Genomic DNA, 7,596 nt, shown 5'->3' on the forward strand with positions numbered 1-7,596 from the left:
ATGAAGGCCTATGATTGATGCTAGTAGATTTCTCTTGGTCAGGAATGCTCTTTTTGCCGGTGCTAGTCTGCTTTTGATGTCCTCCTTGCTCTGTCCGTCATTGTTATTTTGGTGCCTAGGTAGTAGAATTCCTTAACTTCATCTACTTCGTAACCATCAGTCCTCATGTTAAATTTCTAGCTGTTCTCACTTTGCTGCTTCTCCTTACTTTCGTCTTTCTTCGATTTACTCTCAATAGATATTCTGTACTCATTAGACCATTCCATTCTGCATATCATGGAGTTCTTCTTCACTTTCACTCAGGACAGCAATGTCATCAGTGAATCGTATCATTGATATTCTTTCACTTTGAATTTTAGGTCCACTCCTCCACCTCTCTTTTACTTCCATCACTGCTTCTTCGATGTATAGATTGAACAGCAGTGGCGAAAGGCTGCATCCCTGTCTCACATCCGAGCACTTTGTTCTTGGTTATCCACTCCTATCATTCCCTCTTCTCCAGCACATATTGTATATTACACGTCTCTCCCTATAACTTATCCCTATTTTTCTCAGAATTTCGAACATCTTGCACCATTTTACATTGTCGAACACTTTTTCCAGGTCGACAAATATTATGAACGTGCGTTGATTTTTCTTTAATCTTACTTCCATTATCAACCGAATGGTCAGAATTGCCTCTCTCGTGCCTTTAGCTTTCCTAAAGCCAAACTGATCGTCATCTAACACGTGCTGAATTTTCTTTTCCATTCTTCTGCGTATTATTCTTGTCAGCAACTTGAATGCATGAGCTGTTAAGCTGATTGTGCCATAATTCTCGCATTTGTCAGCTCTTGCAGTCTTCGGAAGTATGCGGATGATATTTTTTTGGAAGTCAGATAGTATGTTGTCAAACTCATACATATTACACAGCAACGTGAATAGTTATGTTGTCACTTCCCCCGGTTATACATTCTGATGGAATGTTATCTACCCTTTCTGCCTTATTTGATCCTCCAAAGGTCTCTTAAAACTGATTCTAATACTATCCTATCTAATACTATCTCTTCCAAATCGAATCCTGTTTGTTCTTTTAACACATCAAACAAATATTCCCCCTCATAGAGACCTTCAATGTACTCTTTCCACCTGTCCGCTTTCTGTATTTAACAGTGGGGCTTTCGTTGCAATCTTAATGATACCACCATTGCTTTCAATTTCACCGAAGGTTGTTTTGACTTTCCTACATGCTGAATCAGTCCTTCCAGTAATCACTTCTCTTTCGATTTCTTCACATTTTTCATGCAGCCATTCCGTCTTAGCTTCCCTGCACCTCCTGTCTAATTCAATCCTCAGTGACTTGTATTTCTGTATTCCTTAATTTCCCTGAACGTTTTTGTACTTCCTTCTTTCATCGATCACCTGAAATATTTCTTCTGTTATCCACGGTTTCTTCATAGTTACCTCCTTTGTATCTACGTTTTTCTTTCCAACATCTGTGATTGCCCTTTTTAGAGATGTCCATTCCTCTTCAACTACACTGCCTACTGAGCTATTCTTGATTGCTGTATCTACAACCTTAGAGAACTGCAAGCGTATCTCGTCATTCCTTAGTACTTCCGTATCCCACTTCTTTGCGTATTTATTCTTCCTGACTTATGTCTTCCTACCACCATGAACCATGGACCTTGCCGTTGGTGAGGAGGCTTGCGTGCCTCAGCGATACAGATGGCCGTACCGTAGGTGCAACCACAACGGAGGGGTATCTGTTGAGAGGCCAGACAAACGTGTGGTTCCTGAAGAGGGGCAGCAGCCTTTTCGGTAGTTGCAGGGGCAACAGTCTGGATGATTGACTGATCTGGCCTTGCAACACTAACCAAAACGGCCTTGCTGTGCTGGTACTGCGAACGGCTGAAAGCAAGGGGAAACTACAGCCGTAATTTTTCCCGAGGGCATGCAGCTTTACTGTATGGTTAAATGATGATGGCGCCCTCTTGGGTAAAATATTCCGTAGGTAAAATAGTCCCCCATTCGGATCTCCGGGCGGAGACTACACAAGAGGACGTCGTTATCAGGAGAAAGAAAACTGGCGTTCTACGGATCGGAGCGTGGAATGTCAGATCCCTTAATCGGGCAGGTAGGTTAGAAAATTTAAAAAGGGAAATGGATAGGTTGAAGTTAGATATAATGGGAATTAGTGAAGTTCGGTGGCAGGAGGAACAAGACTTTTGGTCAGGTGAATATAGGGTTATAAATACAAAATCAAATAGGGGTAATGCAGGAGTTGGTTTAATAATGAATAAAAAAAATAGGAGTGCGGGTAAGTTACTACCAACAGCATAGTGAACGCATTATTGTGGCCAAGATAGACACGAAGCCCATGCCTACTACAGTAGTACAAGTTTATATGCCAACTAGCTCTGCAGATAATGAAGAAATTGATGAAATGTATGATGAGATAAAAGAAATTATTCAGGTAGTGAAGGGAGACGAAAATTTAATAGTTGTGGGTGACTGGAATTCGAGAGTAGGAAAAGGGAGAGAGGGAAACATAGTGGGTGAATATGGATTGGGGGAGAGAAATGAAAGAGGAAGCCGTCTGGTAGAATTTTGCACAGAGCATAACTTAATCATAGCTAACACTTGGTTCAAGAACCATAAAAGAAAGTTGTATACGTGGAAGAATCCTGGAGATACTAGAAGGTAACATATAGATTATATAACGGTAAGACAGAGATTTAGGAACCAGGTTTTAAATTGTAAGATATTTCCGGGGGCAGATGTGGACTCTGACCAAATCTATTAGTTATGAACTGTAGATTAAAACTGAAGAAGCTGCAAAAAGGTGGGAATCTAAGGAGATGGGACCTGGTTAACTGACTAAACCAGAGGTTGTCCAGAGTTTCAGGGAGAGCATAAGGGAACAATTGACAGGAATGGGGGAAAGAAATACAGTAGAAGAAGAATGGGTAGCTCTGAGGGATGAAGTAGTGAAGGCAGCAGAGGATCAAGTAGGTAAAAAGAAGAGGGTTAGTAGAAATCCTTGGGTAACAGAAGAAATATTGAATTTAATTGATGAAAGGAGAAAATATAAAAATGCAGTAAATGAAGTAGGCAAAAGGGAATACAAACGTCTCAAAAATGAGATCGACAGGAAGTGCAAAATGGCTAAGCAGGGATGGCTAGAGGACAAATGTGAGGATGTAGAGGTTTGTCTCACTAGAGGTAAGATAGATACTGCCTACAGGAAAATTAAAGAGTCCTTTTGAGAAAAGAGAGCCACTTGTATGAAAATCAAGAGCTCAGACGGAAATCCAGTTCTAAGCAAAGAAGGGAAAGCAGAAAGGTGGAAGGAGTATATGGAGGGTCTATACTTGAGGATAATATTATGGAAATGGAAGATGAGGTAGATGAAGATGAAACGGCAGATATGATACTGCGAGACAGGCTAAATACCCTCAGACTTCAAGAAGAATATAATGATTCCAATCCCAAAGAAAGCAGGTATTGACAGATGTGAAAATTACCGAACTGTCAGTTTAATAAGTCACAGCTGCAAAATACTAACGCGAATTATTTACAGACGAATGGAAAAACCGGTAGAAGACGACCTCGGCGACGATCAGTTTGGATCCACAGAAGTGTTGGAACATGTGAGGCCATACTGACCCTACGACTTATCTTAGGAAATAGATTAAGGAGAGGCAAACCTACGTTTCTAGCATTTGTGGACAAAGAGAAAGCTTTTGACAATGTTGACTGGAATACTCTCTTTCAAATTCTATAGGTGGCAGGGGTAAAATACAGGGAGCGAAAGGCTATTTACAATTTGTACAGAAACCAGATGGCAGTTATAAGAGTCGAGGGACATGAAAGGGAAGCAGCGGTTGGGAAGGGAGTGAGACAGGGTTGTTGCCTCTCCCCAATGTTATTCAATCTGTATATTGAGCAAGCAGTAAAGGAAACATAAGAAAAATTCGGAGTACGTATTAAAGTCCATGGAGAAGAAATAAAAACGTTGAGGTTCGCCGATGACATTGTAATTCTGTCAGAGACAGCAAAAGACTTGGAAGAGCAGTTGAACGGAATAGACAGTGTCTCGAAAGGAGGGTATAAGATGAACATCAACAAAAGCAAACGAGGATAATGAAATGTAGTCGAATTAAGTCGGGTGATGCTGACGGAATTAGATTAGGAAATGAGACACTTAAAGTAGTAAAGGAGTTTTGCTACTTGGGGAGCAAAATAACTGATGATGGTCGAAGTAGAGAGGATATAAAATGTAGACTGGCAATGGCAAGGAAAACGTTTCTGAAGAAGAGAAATTTGTTAACATCGAGTATTGATTTAAGTGTCAGGAAGTCGTTTCTGAAAGTATTTGTATGGAGTGTAGCCATGTATGGAAGTGAAACATGGACGATAAATAGTTTAGACAAGAAGAGAATAGAAGCTTTCGAAATGTGGTGCTACAGAAGAATGCTGAAGATTAGATGGGTAGATCACGTAACTAAGGGGAGGTATTGAATAGAATTGGGGAGAAGAGGAGTTTGTGGCACAACTTGACCAGAAGAAGGGATCGGCTGGTAGGACATGTTCTGAGGCATCAAGGGATCACAAATTTAGCATTGGAGGGCAGCATGGAGGGTAAAAATCGTAGAGGGAGACCAAGAGATGAATACACTAAGCAGATTCAGAAGGATGTAGGTTGCTGTAGGTACTGGGAGATGAAGAAGCTTGCACAGGATAGAGTAGCATGGAGAGCTGCATCAAACCAGTCTCAGGACTGAGGACAACAACAACAACAACGACTTATGTCTTAAACTTCATCACTACTGCATTGTGATCTGAGTCTACATCTTTCGTTGGGTACATCTTACAATCCAGTATTTGATTTTGGAATTTCTGTCTGACCATGATGTAATCTAACTGAAATCTTTCCGTGTCACCCGGCCTTTTCCAAGAATATCTCCATGTCTTATGATTCTTGAACAGAGTATTCGCTGTTACTAGCTGAAATTTGTTACAGAACTCAATAGTCTTTCTCCTCTCTCATTTCTTGTCCCAAGCCCACATTCTCCGGTAACCTTTTCCACTGCTCCTTCCCCTATAACTGCATTCCAGTCCCGCAAGACTACTATATTTTCATCTCCCACTTCGTACTGAATTACCCTTTCAGTATCCTCACATACTTTATCTCTCCATCTTCAGCTTGTGACGTCGGCATGTATATCAAAACTATCGTTGTCGGTGTTGGTTTGCTGTCGATTGTCGTAAGAACAACCCTATCACTGAACTGTTCACAGTAACACACTCTCTGCCCTACCTTCCTATTCATAACGAATCCTACTCCCGTTATACTATTTTCTGCTGCAGTTGTTACTACATTATACTCCTCTGACCATAAAGCCCTGTCTTCTTTCCATTTCACTTCGCTGACACTACTATATCTAGATTGAGCCTTTGCATTTCCCTTTTCAGAGTTTGGTGCTTCCCTCCACGTTCAAGCTCCTGAGATTCCACACCACGACTCGTAGAACATTATTCTTCCGTTGGTTATTCAGTCTTTTTCTCATGGGCACCTGCCACTTGGCAGTTCCCTCCCAGAGATCCAAATGGGGTACTCTTCCAGAAACTAATGGATAGATCATCATGAGACTTTTTCAGTTACAGGCCATATATCCTATGGGTACACGTTACATGTCTTTAATGAAGTTGTTTCCATTGGCGTGTGCATTCTCATGCCTTTGATCATAGCTGATTCTTCTGCCTTTAGGGGCAAGGACAAGAGAGTGCCTCGAACCTCTGACCTCTCCTCCGCCCTTTTTAACAAAGCCGTTGGCAGAATAAGGGTGTCTTCTTATGCTGGAAGTCTTCGGCCGCCATTTCTGACTATTAATCAAAGTTTAAGCGGTGGCTGGTTTAGAACTCGGGCCCGACAACGTTTTGATTACTAATCCATGTAGACCACGGGTGCCTACCCACACATTGCATTAGCCGTTTAGTTGTACAGTCCACTCACATGACAGACCAACGCCTATGTTCGACGTCAACGTGCAGTAACCACTCACAGACGGCACGTGGCACCACAAGCAGTGGAGGATATGTTTAGCGTGTCGGTGGGACGTGGAAAACAGCGCAGTCGTTGTAATGTGGAAACGGAGTGATTTAGCTGATGTCGAAAAGTGCATCATTATTGGCTTTCAGGTCAAGGATGGAAGCATTTCCAAAACGGCTGAATTTGTAAGCTGTTCAGATAGTGCCGTGGTTAAAGTATACTATGCATGGCGAATGGCGCTATCCAAAACCGGTGCCGAGGCAACTGTGATGCACCACAGACCATAGACGACTGGGGTGAACAATGGCTGCGGAGAGGTATTTCGGCGTAGAGATGTGCAACTGTTGAGCAACTAACGCCCAGATGGACCAAGGAGTTACCAACAGTGACTCCTCAACGACCGTTCAGCGAACATTGGTGCATGTGGGCCTCTGTAGCATGCGCCTGGTTCATGCACCCTTGCCAACTGGTGTTCATCGGGAAGTGGCCTTTTCAGATGAATCACGTTTTATGCTCCTAGGACGGGTTGCCGTTGTTGGGTATGGCGTGAAACGTCTTAAAGCAAACAAGGGGGTGGGGGGAGAGGGGGGTGCGTTATTTTTCTGGGGAATGTTTTCGTGGCGTTCCCTGGGTGATCTCGTCGCTCTAGACGTCTCAGCACATCAACACAAGTACGCATCTAACATTGGGGACCATGCCCACCCCTGCATGCAGTTTTTTCTTCCTCAGCATGATGGCGTCTACCAGCAGGACAATGCAATGTGTCATACGGTTCGCAGTGTACGTGCGTGATTCCAAGAGCACCTGGATGAGTTTACCGTACTCTCCTGTCCAGCAAACCTAGCAAACCTACTCAAGAATCTATGGGACCACCTTGACCGGACTGTTCGCGCTATGGATCCTCAACCGAGAGACTTGGCGCAGCTGGTCAGGGCACTGGTTCCACGCCCTGTCGGTAACTTCCAGATTCTCACTGACTCTCTTCCCGCACCTCTCGCAGCAGTTCGCACTGCAAAAGGCGGTCGCTCAGGCTTCTCACAGATGGTCACATTTGTGTGACTGGTCGGTCTATATACATACCAGCCCAAATGCTGTCGGCCTACCAATGACGACGAAGAATCATGTAACGACTTTATAGCGACAGCATTTTAATACGAGCTAGAATATATAGGTAAATAAAAGCTCATCGCTATTTCTTGTTGGCCAACGGCCTTGCCGCAGTGGTAACACCGGTTCCCTTCAGATTGCCGAAGTTAAGCGCTGTCGGGCTGGGCTAGCAAATGGATGGGTGACCATCCGGTCTGCCGAGTGCTGTTGGCAAGCGGGGTGCACTCAGCCCTTGTGAGGCAAACTGAGGAACTACTTGATTGAGAAGTAGCGGCTCCGGTCCCGGAAACTGACATACGGCCGGGAGAGCGGTGTGCTGACCACATGCCCCTCCATATCCGCATCCAGTGACGCCTATGGTCTGAGGATGACACGGTGGCCGGTCTGTACCATTGGGCCTTCATGGCCTGTTCGGGAGGAGTTACTATTCATTGTTATACCTACATTATTTCTCG

At 43.6% G+C, this 7,596-nt stretch overlaps 1 pseudogene; it reads left to right on the forward strand.

Annotated features, from left to right (window-relative positions):
- Positions 1–7,236: 7,236 nt before the first annotated feature.
- Positions 7,237–7,354, forward strand: LOC124620464 (annotated as a pseudogene).
- The last annotated feature ends 242 nt before the right edge of the window (positions 7,355–7,596 follow it).

This window comes from Schistocerca americana, chromosome 6 (genome assembly GCF_021461395.2).
Source record: "Schistocerca americana isolate TAMUIC-IGC-003095 chromosome 6, iqSchAmer2.1, whole genome shotgun sequence".
In the NCBI taxonomy this organism is placed as follows: Eukaryota; Metazoa; Arthropoda; class Insecta; order Orthoptera; family Acrididae; genus Schistocerca; species Schistocerca americana.